The following is an 18,161-nucleotide window of genomic DNA, read 5'->3' on the forward strand; positions in this document are numbered from 1 at the left end:
GTAACCATGGAATACTCTAAGCCAGCCATGAATAATATTCACAAGTCATAATAATGTAAATGCTGATTACTGCTTTAAAGCTTGTGTCCAGAAAATAGAAAGAACTCAACAACTCCAAAATAAGAAAAACCCAAATTTTAAAATGGGCAAAACAGTTGAGCAGATAATTCACCAAAGGAGATATTCCACTACTAAGTATTTACCAAAGAAAAAATGAAAATGTGTTTACCCAAAGCTTTATCCACGAAATGTTCAGAGCAGTTTAATTCGCAATAGCCCCTAAACAATGCAAACGCCCAACATGAGAAGAATAAACGAACTATGATATGGTCTACAATGAAATACTACTAAGCAATCCAAAGAACAAGCTACAGATATACTGAAGAATCTAAAAAATACACACACTGAGTGAAAGAAGCTAAATAGAAGAGATACACAGTTTATCACTCCCCATATACGAGGTTCTAGAAGAAGAAATAGGATGCTGACATACAGAGTTGGCAGGAAAGAGATTTCAGAAGGAACCAACTGCCTAAGCAAAGGCAGAATAATGGGAAAGCCTGGGGCATCTCCTGAAAAAGGTAAAATTTTAATTTGACTGGTAAATAGGGTGCAGGCTGACACTTGACAAAAAAACAAAACAAAACAAAACAAAAAAAAAAAAAACAACTAGGGCCCAGTCTTAACCTTGGACACAATACTGATTTGGACTTTTTTCTCTTGAACATCAAGTGCTTTCAATAATTCCTGAACTTCCTTGTTCAAATTTTGTCTTGTTGGTGGGTTGGAATTTTGAGTTGTTAAGGGATGAAGCAAGAAGGATCGTGAATTTGAAGGTCTTAGAACAGGTTTCATAGTGTCCTCTCAATAAATATTTTAAATACTTAGCATCATCTTCTTTGCTTCTTGTGTTTATTTTCTGTTGTGGTAAGCTGAGTCCTGGCCCCAAAGCTGTCCGTGTCCTAGTCCCCTGAAACCTGTGAATATATTATGTTACACAGTAAGAGGGACTTTGCAAATGTGATTAAGTTAAGGATTTGAGATGAAGAGATTATAATGGGTTGTCTGGATGGGCCCCAATATAATCATATGTGAAGGCAATCACATAGAGAAGTGATCATACAGAGAATGCAGTGTGATGTTGGGAGCAGAGAGATATTTGAAAGTGCTTTGCTGCTGGCTTTGAAGACACAGGAAGGGACCAGGAGACAGGGAATGCAGGCAGACTCTACAAGCTGGAAAAAGTAAGGAAACAGATTCTTCCCTAGAGGCTCCAGAAGGAACAAACTCTGTGGATACCTTGACTTTAGTCCAGGGAGACTATCATTGGACTTCTGATCTTCAAAAGATAATAATTTCATGTTGTTTTAAGCCAATAATTTTGTAGTGGTTTGTTACAGCAGCAAAAGTGGGGGTGGGTGGGGTATAGCTCAGTGGTAGAGCGCACGACCAGCATGCATGAGGTCCTGGGTTCCATCCCCAGGGCCTCCGTCAAAAGTAATAAAATGAAAAAATTTTCAAAAGCAATAGGAAATGAGCACAAATTTCGGTATCTGGAAGTATCCCTCTTTCTGCCTCCCTTTTTCCTTCAGACTGAGGTTCGGACATCACTAGCACAGGACTGTTACTCTTGGTTAATCTGGGCCAGAGTCGGCAAGGAGTGTGCCCCAAAGAAGAAGCGAGACTGAAGAACAGGCGAGGTGAGCTCAGCCATCAGAAGAAAGACATTTTTCTGGTTCCAAACTATGACAACTCTACTGTAAGAAATATTAAAAATATTAAAGTGGTTTGGAAGTGGGTAATGGGTTGAAGAGAAGCTGGAAGAATTTTGAGGAACATGATAGAAAAATCCTAGATTGCCTTTAATAAACTGTTCGTAGAAATATGGGTGCTAAAGATGCTTCTGGTGAGGTCCTGGAGGGAAGTGAAGAGCTTAATAGAGAAAACCTGTATGGTCTTAATACCGAAATCATAAACACTGTTTGTAGAAAAGTGGATTTTAAAAGCATTGTTAGTGAGGGTTCAGAAGGAAATGAGAAACGTTTTTGGAAACTGGAGGAAAGGGGATTCTGTTATATAATGGTAGAAAGCTTAGATTGTGTCCCATAATTATATAGAAAACAGGACATACAAGTAATAAACTTGGATATTTGGTTGAGATTTCCAAGCCAAATACTGAAGATGTGACCTGGTTTATTCTTGTTGCTAAAAGTGAAATGTAATGGAGAGAACTGTTACAAAAAGGAACTGGAATTTGATGATCTGGGAAATTGTCAACCTACCCAGATTGCAGAAGATGCTTAATTTAACAGATCCACTGTCAGGGAAGCATGCTCTGGAGAATAAGTCAGTGATGTGGTTACAATATTTTCTTAATTAGAAAAAATTTTAATTGTGGTAAAGTATACATAAAAGTTATTATCTTAAGTATTTTTAAGTGTGGATAGACTTCTGCTAGCACTTGGGAAGTACAACAGTTTAGAGCATTCAAGTATACAGAGGGCTCTTTGAAGGGGCGTGTGACTTAGGGGTCCTGTCAGCCACCTCAGAACCAAAAACAGAGATGAGATTATTCAGCAAAGATCTGTAGAGGAGCATCTTTTCTAATGGAGTGAATCCCTGTGATCCGCAGAGTTTTGAGAATGCTATACCAACAAAGACATTGTCAAGTTGGACTAAATGTGACTGAGGACAAAAACGAAAAGGCTGTCAGACTCACAAAATTCTACAGGCAGAGAACAGGCTGATAAAAACTACTGACATGTGCTACTTTTTATGGAAAAGGATGACCCCAAGGGTGGAGCCGCAGCTCCAGAGAGTGGAGTCAGCGGTCCAGAGGGCAGAGGCATGAGCCACATGAGAATTATGCAATGGAATTTGCCTAGGTAGGCTTTGAAAGTGATTTGCTGGTGACTCTTTCATTTTCTCCCTTCTTGGACGGGAATGGAGCTGTTACCCTATGCCTGTCCCACTGCTGTATTTTAGGAGCACAGACATGCTTTCTAGTTTCACAGGTTCACAGAGGACTTTGCCCCAGGGTCTTTGCATCCATAGGGTAATTTAGATGATTAGATATGAGATTTGAGACCCTTGAGTTGAGGCTCAGATGAGATTTTAGACTTGAGTTAGTGCTGTAATGGCTGCGATTTTGTGGGGCCTTGGAATGGGCAAAGGTATTTCTCATGTGGGATGTATAAGAGTCTTTGAGGACTGGGGGTAGACTGTGATAGACTGAATAATGGTACCCACTGAAGATGGCCAAGTCTCAATCCCTGGAACCTGTGACTACATTGCCATACATGGTAAAAAGGATTTTGCAGAAGTGACATATACTGTTAGAAAGACACAAGACCTTTGGGTCAGAGATAAAATTTATTACTCATAGCAGAAAAAAAAAAAAAAGAAAAAGAAAAAGAAAAAGTCACCCAGATCAGCCTTGTGATTTGGTCCCCCCACACCCCAATTCCCACAGACATTACCTCTGCACGCAGTGGTCATGCCCCCGGGGACTCTGTATTTATGGGGCTGCTGGTCCATCTTCTCATCCTTCCCTACAGAGAGATCACTCATTACTCCTGGAATGCAAGCAAATATCTCCAGTGAGGGAAGGAGACTGCTTTATCTTTACTTCCCTGGGATGTTTTTAGGAACAATGTCTAGTTTACCATCCTGGGATGTCTCCTTATACGAACGTCCTTAACTTGGAAGCAAATACTTCCATTCAGAGGATCTAGACTGGGCAGAAATGTAAGCTATTCATGGAGAATTGTCTTCCAACACTTTAAGAATCAAAAAGTGTGTGTGTGTGTGAGGGGAATCTACTACCTTTAAACAAAAAATCTGAAAAATCAAACATTACAAGGCTGACCTTGAACACTGAAAGGCTAACCTATATGATTTTAGAGAAAGACCACGCCAAAAGAAACGTTACCCAGTGGAGTCAGGAAATACGTAAAGAGAGGCAGACGTTGAAATAGTTTGTGGAAGACAAATTAAGCATATAAGTTGCTTAATTTCCAGCAATAGTGTGAGGAAGCAACCTCAATCAGTGCTGTTCTGGGATGCTTATAGAGATTTTAAATGTAAAAAGAGAAAAGAAATTTGCCATACATTTAACAATTGTTCCTGGGAATATGACCTCATGTTACAGGTGTTAAGATATCATTGATTCACTGGTTCTTCACCAAATGTAAACTGAATATCCACTTAATATGTATCAGGCAAGGTGGACATGATCTTTGCTTCTCTGGAGCGTTCATCCCAGGGTGGCAGACTGACAGAACTAGTAATGAAAGAAATACAAACATAATAAATTACATACTACCGAGGGGTGGATATAGCTCAGTGGTAGAGTGCGTGCTTAGCATGCACAAGGTCCTGGATTCAATCCCCAGTAACTCCACTGAAATAAATGAATAAATAAACCTAATTACTTTCCCCAAGAAATATTTAAAAAAGTAAGTTACAAATTACCAAGAAAACAAAGAAATAAAAGAATAATGAAGGATGTACCCAAACTACGGTCCTTAGGTGAGATCTCTTTAAAGAGGTAACATTTAGTTCAATCTATTCTCAAAACAGAAGTCAGAGTGAGTTTTTAAAAACCTAATTCACATCCTGTGTCTCCTCTGCAGGACCCTTCCATTGCTCTCCATTCCACTGACAAAACCTCACAGGCCTTATAATGGTCTAGAGCCCTTCACGATGTGGTCCCCAAATAGTTCCCCAACCTCCTTTCTTATTACTCTCTAAAACACTTATTACCTTCTAAATATTATAAAGCTTATCTATCATGTTTACTGTCTCTCGCTCTCCTTGCCAGAACATAAGCCCCACTAGAGAATGATCTGTTTCCTTCACTTTGTATCCTAAATGTCTCTAGAACAATTCCTGAGCTCTAATAGAAGTTCATTAAATTTTTGTTCAATGAACATAAAAGTACATTATGATTTTATTCATACTCAAATATAGCAAAAACAAAAACAAAAAGTTATCACATACAATGCTGTATTAACAATTAAATACAACACAGAAAATATCAGAAAATAAGAAATGCAAAAACAAAAGCCAGGTAAGATTTATGTAACGTGATGGGTGTGCTTGCCTCTTGATAAGTTCATCCCAGTCTGGAACACAGGAGGATAACGCTACCCGCATGTCGGCTGCGCCATTCAGTCCATTCCTTTCCTTTGTCTTTAACTGGGTTAAGACTGAAAACCCCAGTTCACACAAACTAGTTGTTGTGAATGGTAATAATAGCAAGATGCTCTTTCTACTTAGCAAAGGAAAGTCTTCCTTTATCTTAATCCAGAAAGCTGGTAAACTTGATGTCTCATAATCATTCTTCAGTGCATATGAAGGACTGAGCTGCAATAATTCATTCTCTTCTTCAGGCAACAAGTTTAACTCAATTATTGATTCTGGGTTTTGGAAAGCAAATGGATCTTTTACCCAACAGTTTTCTCTTAATGTTTCAAATTTCTCTTCTGGGAAGAAATGATTAAAAGTTTGAGACAGAGAAGTGAGATGCAACAACATCTCTAATTTTATTTCTTCCAAAATGTGTCCGTTAATAATATTCTCTTCAATGTGCTGCAAAAGTCTTGGAAACATGTAGTAGCTAGGATGATGGCTCTTAAGCCTTGCTTGCCACAACAGTAATGTCTTTCAGAATCCTTGGATACGTTCGACATGGTGGAAAATATCACTGTTTTTGCCTGCAGTTTTAAACTTAGTTCATTCAGAATGCCAAAAATATCAGTTAAATATGCCAGTTTCATTACCCAAATATCATCTTCAAAAGTAATTGCCAAATGAGATTGATTTTCAATGAGAAACACGTGGGTCTCATTCCTGAGTTCGTAAACCCTGCTTAGTATTCTCCCTTGAGATAACCAGCGAGCTTTGGCATGATACAGCAAGTGCGAACGATTAGCTCCAATCTCGAAACAAAATATTTCAAGAAGTCGGCTATACAGTGAACTTCCTTTAATAAAATTAACAACTTTCACTGCATTTTTCAATACTTCCATGAGATTCTGTGGAATTTCTCTGGATGCTAAAGCTTCACGATGTATAAAACAGTGATTCCACACAGTGCTATTATTAGTGACTTCTAGCAATTTCTTAATTACTCTGCTCTGTTTTCCAGTTACGTTTGCTGTTCCGTCACTTGTAATTCCTTTGCAGTTTCTCCAGTTTAATTTATATTGACCAACAATGCACTTTTCTAATTCTGTAAAAATATCTAATCCACTTAGATGTGAGGTTAAATTTAAACAACACAAAAAATCCTCCATAAAATCATCTTCCCACATGTATCTGACATAGACTAAAAGTGTTGTGCAGCTTCCAATATCAGTGCTTTCATCAAGCTGGACTGCAAAATCTATACCAGACTGTAACCGAGTAATAAGCATTGTTTCCAAATGTTCTGCAATCGTACATATTCGAAGAGATACTGTGTGGTCACTAGGTATAGTTTTTAATTTATTGGCTGATCTATCATCAAAAATTATACGCACCATATCCAGACATGCTGGAAGAATAATTTTTTCAGCAGCTGTGTGAGACATTTTCTCTTTTGCCACCCGATATGCAACTAAATATGATGATAATAAGGCTTTCTGACTGACAGCAGTGGGACAACTAAGAAATGGTGTTGACAACTTCACATCTTTTTTCTTTCTTTGAAAATATTCAAGAGGCTTATCAAGAAGTTCAGCATGCTGGGTTTCTAAGTGTCTTTTTAATTTCAAAGGTTTAAGCTTTCATTTGCAAGAATGTTATTACAAATAACACCCTGAGGTCTGTCATTTTCAAAAGATTTTTCACGTTTGATAAAACCATGCTTTAAATAATCTTCATTATAACATTTTGCACTTATTTTTTTCTTTCTGAAATGTGGCTCAAACAAAGTTGATGTTTGCAGAGTAGAGTCGATATTTTTCTCAGTATGGTCTCTATTCACACTTGCAGGCCCAACAGTTGAACTTGAATTTGCTTCTGTATATTTCGCTTCATTACTCCTCTTTCTTTTAAAAAAGAAATGATCCATTTTAAAAGCAATTTTGAAAAAATGTTTTAATTGCCACTAACTCAAATTTTATTTATTTATTTATTTATTTATTTATTTATAGCCTGGATAACATCTTTCTAAAAAATGCAGTTTACAACTGAATCTCAGTTGAACATCTCAGACTTTCATCCGGTTGCAAGTCATGGTGATAAAAAACTAGACTGCACATTGACCTTGTTATTATGAAAACCAAACAAGACATCAGTGGACAAATGACTGAAAAAAACATTTCTTGGGCATCCTATCACCTCGACCAAATCTTTCCTCATAGTGGAACTGACCTTAGTATTCCTTGCAATGTGCACAATTCTGGCAAAGGATTCATGCAGAGAATATTCATTCTGATATTTTATATTTTATTTTGTCTCAACAAAATGTTCGTCGTGACTCACAAAATTGATCACATGACCTACTAAATGGGTCACACACATAATGTGAAGAACACTCATACAGACATGTTTTCCTCTGTTGTGTTGGTAGCTTGACTATGTCTGTTTGATGATCAAAGAAACCAGCTGACTTGCGAAACTGTTGGCTGCTACAGGAAGTTTCTTGAAGTGGAAGGTATATATATCTCAGATTTTCATCCCTGATACTTTTTGATGGGGAGTATTTTTAAGAGTGCCAGTTATAGTCTGATCTACAGAGGATCCAATGAGGTTTTCCATGGTTAGGTCAGCTATAAGGTTGGAGCTGGTGACATATTTTTTAAATTTTCTTGGAATGCATCCTTGACCTGGGAATAAGACTAGAGATATGACATTAAGCATGACAACACAGAGCAATATTATTGCCAGCTTTAGAGGCTTTTACAATATCCAAGGTCATGGGTGCTGAAGCAAAAAGCCTGCAGCGTCCTCAACACCACGTCATATAGGCTTAGGCCTGTTTCTCTAAGCCAAACCCTGCCGGAGTCCCGTTCCAGCAGGTCCAGGAGCACCCAGGGATGGACGGCGTTGGCGAAAGAGGGACAGAGCCAGTCAAAGTTTGATCACCATGCAGGCAGCTCTGCAAGGCTTTCTTTATTTGTGGTATTTATACAATTTTATCAGACAGGTGATTTCACATTGTGGCCAAGTTGACTCTTACACCTTCATTGTTTACATTGTTGACCTATTTTCCATACCCGGATGTGGTCATGGGCCTTTTTCGACTTGGTTGAACGTCATCACCCTTATGATTTCTTAAATTTTCCTCCTAGCCCTCTACCTAGTTAATCATTAACTTTCAACCTATTTTCAATTCTATTTAACTGAAGACTATGTCATAAAAACAAGCACAAAAAGAAAAGGTCACAAAGGTCCCAGCCAACTGGCGCCTGGAACCCAAACAGTGGGCTGATTATTGTTCTTATTACCTACAAGGAAAGCTATAGATATCTATCTTATGTTTTTTACAGAGCTGGCGGCACACACTGTCTTTAAGGCTTAAGGCATGACACACCATGGGAGCGCTGATCTTTTGATTTGTTCCCAAGTACTTAATGTGCCCTGCACAGTCATCATCATAGCCCCTATTATTTCCCCAGGTTGAGAATCATCCTGTACAGTTTTCAAAAAGCCCATGTATCCCAAAGATATCCCCAATCCAATTATAGGCACTATGAACAACAGAAGGAAATGCTAGTATTTTCCAGAGTGGCGACTGCTTTGCCATCCGCACGACCATTTTGCCCCAACTTTGTCAAGGGGCATCGACATTGGTGGAATGGCTCCCGGCAAAACCCCCTCGGCCAAGATTGGTAGATAGAAAAAATGATGTCAGTCAGACCCAGAAGTCAGTTTCAGGAGTTGTAAAGTACGCTGACAAAACTAAATCCAGCACACCACGGAGAAGCACGGCTCACTCGCTCTATGTACTTCCTCAAGTTTGGCCATGCCCCTCGTGGAAGTACTCACTGCACTGCTCTCTGAACCTGTCAGCATAACACACAGCGCTTCCTTACAAACCTCTCCATCAAGTCATGCCGTTTGTGAGAGGAGACAGGTCTTACATTTACCGTAGTGTTTATTAGAAATTAAAGGTCTTAACGATGAATACTTTTATTAGGACTACTTGCGCTAACTGTATTTCTTTGTTTTCTGTATTCTTGATGCTCTGGCATCTGAGTTCTCACTAAACAGAGAGGGACTGTTCCTTCCAAGGTTAGCTAATTCCTAAGGGCAAACAACTTGACTGATAGTAAACACAGCCCAGGAACACAGTGTTCAAACCACAGGTATTCCCCTGCCCTGGTCACCCCGGGGCCAGGCACCAGGTAACTAGGGACAGCCCCCATGCCCCGAAGCCCAGTAAAATTATTCAAAAAGCCAATCTGAAACCTGTTTGCTGGGTCTGGCCAATTCTCTCCCCAGAAAACCCAGATACAGGCTTTTCCACAGTTCCCCTTCTGCTCCCTCTCCCTCCTGCCCAATCTTAGGGCTCCCCAGCGTGCCCCCCGTCCTCCGCTGTGTGGCGTGGCAATGGCATGCTCTTCCTTCTGTATCTAGGGGTAAGTATAAAAACCACCTGCTTCATGAGAGCCATTTCTGTGTCTGTGTGTATTATCACACCTGATTAAAACAAATCCTGGGTAAACCATTTTTATTTTGTTATTGCTCTGGTTACAAAGTTGTACAGTTTGGCCCTAATCCTATTTTCCCCATAAGGTCTGTTATTTTTTAGAACAAATTTTGCCTTCCATGGGTTCTTCTAGGAAGTCAGTGTTGAAGCTGAAACACCCATATCTTGAGATTACTTTTATTACTTGCCTGGCGCATAAATTCCCCCAATCACTTGATAAGAAGATTGGAATCCCTCAGTTTTGGGGACATATTAAATATTTTTCATTCTAGCTATCACCCATCCTCCATGAGTGAACAGAGTACAGTACATAAATAAGTATGGGTTTCGGTAATACCAGGCAGTACTCAAAACTGTGCTACAAATTATCTGCGTGCCATCAATTTTCATCAGCCTGTCACCACTGTATTTATGTGGAGGCTAGTCTTTTAATAATAAAGACAGCCTTTGAAAGAGCCATCATAGGGCATAGTGACATTGAAACAAGAAAGATGTTGCCAGAGGGAGGAAGCCATAGCCTTGGTGAGATTGTTCCTTGAGACTTCATTAATTATATTTATATGGGCTTTACTCTTAACTGTAAACTTGAAGGAGACTTACAGTATGCCATGTATAATGCATTTTTTAATTTAATAAACTTTTTAAAAGAACTTAGGTTCATAGCAAAATTGAGCAAAAGGTAGAGGTTTCCCATATATATCCTGCCCCTACATATGCATGGTCTTCTCTGTTATCAACACCTTCCACCAAAGTGGTACATTTGTTACAACTGATAAACCTACACTGACACCTCATAATCAAAATTTGTATTAGGATTCACTCTTGGTGTTGTACATTCTATGGGTTTTGACAAGTGTATAATGACATGTATCCATCATCATGGTATCAGAGTATTTTCACTCCCCTAAAAATCCTTTGCTCTGCCTAGTCATCCCTGCCTTCCTCCATCCCCCCAATCTCTGGCAGTCATTGATTTTTTTTTTTAAATCAGCTCAGCTCGTTTTGCCTTTTCCAGAATGTCATACTGTTGGAATTACATAGTATACAGATTTTTCAGATTGGATTCTTTTACTTAGTAACATGCATTTAAGGTTCCTCCATGTATTTTCATGGCTTGATAGCTCATTTCTCTTTAGCAATGAAAAATATTTCATTGTCTGACTATAACACAGTTTATCCATTCATCTATTGAAAGACACCTTGGTTGCTTCCAAATTTTGGCAATTATGAATAAAGCTGCTATAAACATTGGTTGCAGGTTTTTGTGTGGACAAAAGTTTTCAACTCCTTTGGGTAAATACTAAGGCCCCTGATTGCTATATTGTATGTACATTACATTTTTACCGAGGATCCTTGCAAAGTTTGTGTATCTTTTTGTTATTAGAGCTTGCCAAAACCATGCACACACATTATGCTTTCTAGACATAGCATAGATGTTGCTCGAGTTTTTTTTTGTTTTTTTTTTTTTTTTTTTTTTTTTTTGCAACGGTGCCAACTTTTGTTAATGTAATTCATTCACACTGACAGGCTTCAAATAATGCCAAAAGGACTGCACTTAGATTTTACGAGTTGTGACAGCCTTACTCTGGTAATGAGTTACCCTGTTGGTATCTCTGATAAGAACTGTCAGAAAACAGAACCAAGTCAGAACTGGGGGTATACACCTGAATAGTCAGGGATAAAGGTGGCTGGTGAGATGGATTATTCAATTTAGCACAATTCAGTGAGAAAGAATAATGTGGGAAACTGTCAAGATAATATTTTCCTATCTGGTTAGTTTGGCATTGACAAATGTTAAATGTTAAATTTAAGGGCAGAAACTTTATTTGAAACTCTAAAAGCTTTAAAGCGCATCCCAGAGCAATGTTGCTGGAATGCAGATTCAGGGATGTGCCAGCAGGTGCCATCTGAGAAAACTACCACTACAGGGAGAAGGATTAAGTTGTAGTATGCAAGAGAGCAAAATACATCACCCTGTTTCTAGACTAGCAATCTCTTGGCGTAGTTTTCTGTCTAGTAATATAAAGGGCTGGTCATCAGGAAGAGCTAAAAATAGGGGCAGAGGTCAGGGTTTATTCATTAGGGTGGTGTCATTTTTAGGTGTTGGTTGCCTTAGGAGGGGCTTAAAAATATCAACTTATCATAAATTCTTAAACTATGATCAGTTGCTAGAGAGCGACTGTACATAGTACGTGGTTATACTTTAAAAAGTGTGCATATGGGAGAGAATTCTGGGTCTGGTGCCTTTGACTTAATCTTCATTAGATGTTTCCTTAAAAGATGACATGTTCTAAGTATTTCAAGTTGGTCTGAGAAAGAGGCAATGCTTTTCTTTGGAGGTCTTCTTATGGCCTGTCTGCCAAAGTTGTTAGTAGGACTAAAGAGTTAATGGCAGATTCCTCTGGGATGTCAGAGCATGGTGGACAGTGTCAATGTATTAAACCAGAACTAACTTGCTGGAAAAGCAACTGCACATAGATCTTTTCAATGAATCAGAAGAGTTGGAGGGCAATTCACAATAGACTTGAAGCAATCTGACTCACATATAACTGCTCTTAATAAGTGAAAGAGAACATTTATTGATTCTTCCTGTCATAGTTAAGGATGCTCATTTGTTTTTAATGCTTTTCCCCCACAAGAGATCTCAAACCACTACAATTTTATCCTATATGCCTCCTCTCTCCAGATGTTTTATGGATATTCACCTGTGTAGCTAAAGAAAGATGGCGTTAGACAAAACATGCTGCAAAGTCTTTTGTTTGCCCTCTTTTCATTACCTTTGTCTCTGAAACGTGCCTTACTGGGAAGTCACAGGAGTTTGGGAGTAGGTTCAAACCTGAGGTTTTTGGTCTAAACGTAAGTTTTGGAACTTTAAACAGAGATATTCTCAATTAAAACTCAATGTAAATCAGGGCCTATACATACATTAACATGAGTAAGTACATGTGTAATTCCATAACCCAGGTGGGTTCTGCTGGGACAGAGCCCTTCTGGCCCAAACTTCACAAATCTATAGATGTGTGCACGGCTGCTTAAGATGTATGCATTAAGGTTGACTGCTGTGGATATATAACCACATTTCAGAGCAATAATGCTCTTTAATCAGCTGTGCATCTAGCTTAGCCTTTCTTTAGGAGAGAATTTCAATTAAGGTAACCAAGCACTTGTAGTTAAAAATTTCTTATATACCAAGGGGCATTAATATAGTCAAGTGATATGATTTCAGGTTAGTGACTTTCCATTAATGAATCTTTTTATCCACATGTTTCTAGAATAGTGTTTGTCATACGTTAATAAATGTATCTGAAAGATAAGAGAGAATGAATGACACCTGTAGTAAACTGTACCATGAACATTCTATTTTTATTAGTCAGTAAAAAATAAGTAACCAAACTATATTTGAACAATTTGGCTATATGTAAGACGAAGGTTAGTAAAACATATTCTTTAAAATTCGATCATCAACAAAGTCCTATTTCAAAATAAAATGCTTATAATGTTAAGCAGTAGAAATAATGGTCCTATAAAAACATAAATGTAAACTATATTTAGGTTTAGCTTATAAAGACTAACATTTAAATCTACCTGAAAATAAGAAATTCACATAAAAAATGGTATCTTATTTATATTACTATAGGTATGAAATACTATGTATTCTTTTAGGCAAAAACAATTCTTTAAATCATTCTGTTCTTTTATATTTTTACTATTCCCATTTCAATCCAATCTTTCTTGAGAGTTTATAATTGTCTATGCTTCAGACTGTTGTATTAAAAAAAGTTTTCTTAAAGGGCCTAGTCTCCCTCTCCTAAATCAGACAATTAACCTACAGTAATAGTGGACACAGTGTATTAGGAAAGATCTGGTAGACATGGGGATGAAAGCACAGGGAAGCCCTTTTCTAGCTGAAAGAGGGTGCAAGGTAGCAGCTAACTGGGAGTCTGAGTAAAAAATGTGGCCAGCTTGACAGAAGGTGTGAAACAGTTGTCTAGAAAAGTGACAAGTACTTTTCTAGACATGAATGGACTGGGATAATGTTTCAGGGTCTTGAGCAAGTCTGCATGATTGCCTTACATGCTTAATGCAATGATCATAGTTATGCTTGATAGGTGGTCTTTAATTCCCTGCCACATTCCCTCATTTTTACTTCTTAGACATATCTCCATGGTGCTATGAGTATTATCTTCTAAAAATACAGCTCTGATCAGTTCCTTATAACTGAAAAACCTCTAATGGCTCTGGGCTAGTGTTATCTACTCAAGATAATAGCCTTTAAATTCAAGCCTCATCCTATTTCTCTCAGTTTCTCCTTCATCCTCTATCTCCATGCAATTCTACATTTTAAGCTCTAAGACTGTGGAGGTTCTTGAAAAACCTCATGCACTTTCTGCTTTTGTTCTGACTGGTATTCTCTTTGCCTGAAATACTCTTTTTGTCTTCTTAAGTCATTTGACATCCTACTCATTCTTCATGTAGCATCTCAGATGCTACAGCATTCATCCATTCAACCAACATTTGTGTATTTACAATGTGTCAGGCACTGGGGACATAAAGCAAGAAAATGGATAAACAGTGATATATATTCCTATAAGGGAATACCTGTTCAGCTGTTACAATGAATGAACTAGAGTCACATAACCCTGAGAAATCTTACACTAAGTTAAAGAAAGCTGCCAAAGAATATACACATCTCTGGTTGTCAAAACTATGCAAAACAGCACTACATATGTAATCAAAGGTGCTTGAAGGGGAAGGTGGTTACCTTGGGGAAGGTGGTTACCTTGGGCAAGGGGGAACAGAATGGGATCGGGCGGAGAAGACAAAGGACTTCAATTATATAACTATTTCTCCTGTTAGGTGAATACACAAATGCTAGTTCTATTTTTATTTCTACCTTTTGTCTGTCTAAAATATTCATTTTTTTAAAGGGATGGTTAAGGCTTGATTCCTTTCTGAAGGTCCTGCAAATCTGTCTCATAACCAGTAACTTAAAATTACCTTCTATCTCTCGCTCTCTCCTTTGTTTCCTTGTCATTAGTACTTAGGCCTTCAGGTTTGGAACTTGCAGGAATGAGATTTAGGTAGATTAGAATGTAACCCTCTTCCCAGGAGATTCCTGACTGTTTCCTCAAGCCCTCTAGCGACCTAAATAGGCCTAAGAACCTCAGCCTGACCCTTTCAGCTGACACAGACTATATCTCCCCTCAGATCCTGGATCACAGCCCCTTCTCCGGGGAGACATCCTTTAGTTCCCTGAGCAGAACCGAAACGTGCCTCCCTCCAGCGAACCCCGGAATGCCTCCCTTTAGCGGACTTTGGTCCACTCCCACCAGAAGTTGCCTTTCTTCCTTCTCACCTCCAGCCCAGCGCCACAAACCTCGCCCCTGGCCTGCGGACCGGCGGTTCAGTTCCCCCCACCCCCCATTCCCTACACAACACCACTTCAGGCCTAACCCCAGCACCCACGGAAATCCCACGGCCAGCCGGGAAAGGGCCGACTCAGCCCTCTGCGCATGCGCGAAGCCGGGAGCCGCCCCTGCCCCCGCGGCCATCTCGCGGTGTTTCCTTCTCCCGCGGGAGTTATTTGAACGCTCTGGCGGTAACGACGCCCTCCGCTGCCCGCTGAGGGGAGGCTGTGGAGACCCTGAGCGTGGTCGGCCCGGCCCGCCGCAGCTGAGCGCCGACAGGGTTCGTCCCGCATGTGTCCTGGCGCCATGGGGGCGGAAAAGAAGCTGCTGTTGATTAAGGAGGCCTTCCAGCTGGCGCAGCAGCCGCACCCGAACCGGGCTGAGCCGCACCTACCTCTCGGTGAGCGCGGCCCCGGGCCTGCGCTGCCGCCCCTTCCCGGCCCCGCTCGTGCACCCGGGAGCCCGCTCTAACTGTGTCACCTTTCTAAGAGGTTTATAGAGATTTTTGACATCTAGTATCATTTTACCTTGTTTACTTACTTGGAGAACCAAATTGTATTTAATAATCGCAGTAGGCTCTTGTCTCCTTAGGTTAGCAATTCACCCATTTTTAACAAAAATATGCATTTCATTAAATAAATTTAAGAAATATATTAAATATATGTTTTCATTCCTGTCCTGTAATGAGTTTAACAAAACACATTTCTTAGTAACAAACTAAGTCAGTGCAAAGAAGTTCATTTTTCTTACAAACCAACTATTTTTCAGGTCGATATACAGGTATTCTCTTTTCAAAATTTCACTTTACGCCACTTCGCTTTTAGAACACATGTGTATTAGTATCTGTTTTTGATAACAGAAGGAAATCTGAAGAGAATTTTCACTTTTACCAAAAAAGACGGAAAGCAAAAATACTTGGCACAGTGTTCAGTGGTTGTTTTGCAGGGAGCGGTCAGAGGCCATGCGCAGCCAGAGTGGCACCACCAAGTTCCTTCCTTGGAACCACGCTCAGCATCTAAGCACCAAGCTCCCAAAGCCTGGAACTGGGTCTGTGAGTTCCATCGTGTTTCATCTTGATTCATTTTGTGCATCTGATGGCATGATGTGTCCAAAGTATCAGAAAAGCTTAACATAAAATGATGTAATTTTTAAATGTTTTGATCAGGGTGAAGGAAATGGACATTTTGTGAGTTTAACTTGCTTGGGACCACTATTTCCGTACAGAGAGAAAGACTCTTGAAAGCTGCCAAAGTTATTACTGCCTTCTGCTAGTAGCAAAGTGGTCTCTTGGTTGGCATTCAGCTACGGATAAAGTGGAAAGTTTATTGCTTAAGTGGATTGATGGGTGTACAAAGCATAGTATTCAAGTTATCTTATACTTAAGCAGAAATTGGTCAGTCTAACGAGCTGAAACAGAAAGCACTGGACTGTGGTGATGAAAATGTTTTGAAAGTGGAATTTAAAGGTAGTCATGGGTGGTTTGATCAGTTTTTGAGGCAAGAGCAGCTTCATAGCTTAAAGGTTACTGGAGAGAGTGCTTCAGTTGATACTGAAGCTGCCAAAAAGCTGCCAGAAGAACTGAAGAAAATAATTACAGAAGGTGGTTATTTGTATAAGCAAATATAGGTGATGTTGAAGAGGTTTTGGCATCCCATAACCAAGAACTGACAGATGAAGAGCTGATGCAATTGCAAGAGGAAAGGATACTAATCAAATATTAATTGAAACTGAACATAGTAGTGAACAGCTCAAAAGTGAAGACCTCCAGGAACTGAACGCAACTCACTTGCATGAGACAGAGTTTCACTACAATTGACAATACTGCACTGGTTGCAGAAAAGTATGACTTTAATTTTGAAAGGACACTTAAGTTTAGGGCAGGTTTGCAGGATGTTTTGAGTGCCTGTGAAGAACTGTATGATAGAAAAAATACATGAGGCTAAGCAGTCAAGCATGCTGTCAAATTTCAAGCCTTCCACATCAGCCACCGCAAATGTCAAACCTCAGCCTTCAACACTGAGGCAAGCAGACAGAAGAACCTGTAGACCTTAGTGACTTGCCTGTGGTGATGGATTCACATGATGATGAGATGTTAATAGATCTCTATTCTACAGCCCTGTCTCCATACCTCCCATTACCACAACCTCCTGCAACTCAGCCTAACACATCACATCACCAGGTCTCAGCCTTCCAGTGTGCTCACTGTCCTCTCGATTCTGGTAAGTGAAACTGTTGTCGACCAAGGTTCTTGTCTTGCCGCAGAAAGAATTCAGAAACAAGACTCAGAGGTCAAGAAAGCAAAGCAAGAATGTATCAAGGGATAGACAAGTATGCTCTCAAGGAAAGAGCAGGCAGACCCAGGTGGGGAGCTGCTCTGAGTTTCCTTGGCAAGCTGGTTATATGGGTGTAAAATGAATGGGCAGAATGTTTATTGTCAGGGAGGGGTTTAGGGTCATCTTTCCTGATCTCAAGTGGGGAGGAGGTATTTTTTTGTCCTTATTTAGTCTTGATCAGGAAGTTGGATGAGGCCATAATGAACAAAAGTTTACATTTGCATGGGGGTATCATAAGCAAAAGTTACATTTGGACAGCGGTCATAATGATCAAAAGGTTACATTCAAATGGTAGGGATTCCTGTCTTGTCCCACCCTCTGCCTCCAGGACACTTGTCAACCCAGAATGTATGGTTTGTTATCAGTCCAGAGGATCCTGTTTTAAATGGTTTTCTGCCATTTGGCCCTTGTCCCCCTTTCTCTGCTCATACTAGCTACCTGCTTGCTCTAACAAAACTGCACCTTATGTACACTATTTCTACTTTATATAGGCTGTGTATTTATCATATCATTCTTGCTTTTATCATACGTTAGTATTATTTTAGGTTTTATGTGTTATTTGGTATGATTTGGTAGGTTAATTTTTGGATCTGGGAATGCTCAAAATTTATCCATATAAATTAACGGTAATTGCTTCTTCATTTCATGCCATTTTGGCTTACGAAAGGTTTCATAGAAACATTCTGCTTTCAGATAAGGGATAACCTGTATTTATTGCCTTTTATTATAATTTAGTATAAGAAATAGAAAAAGTTAAATAGAGAAGTTTTCATTTCAACT

The sequence above is a fragment of the Camelus dromedarius genome, chromosome 1, assembly GCF_036321535.1.
Source record: "Camelus dromedarius isolate mCamDro1 chromosome 1, mCamDro1.pat, whole genome shotgun sequence".
Lineage (NCBI taxonomy): Eukaryota > Metazoa > Chordata > Mammalia > Artiodactyla > Camelidae > Camelus > Camelus dromedarius.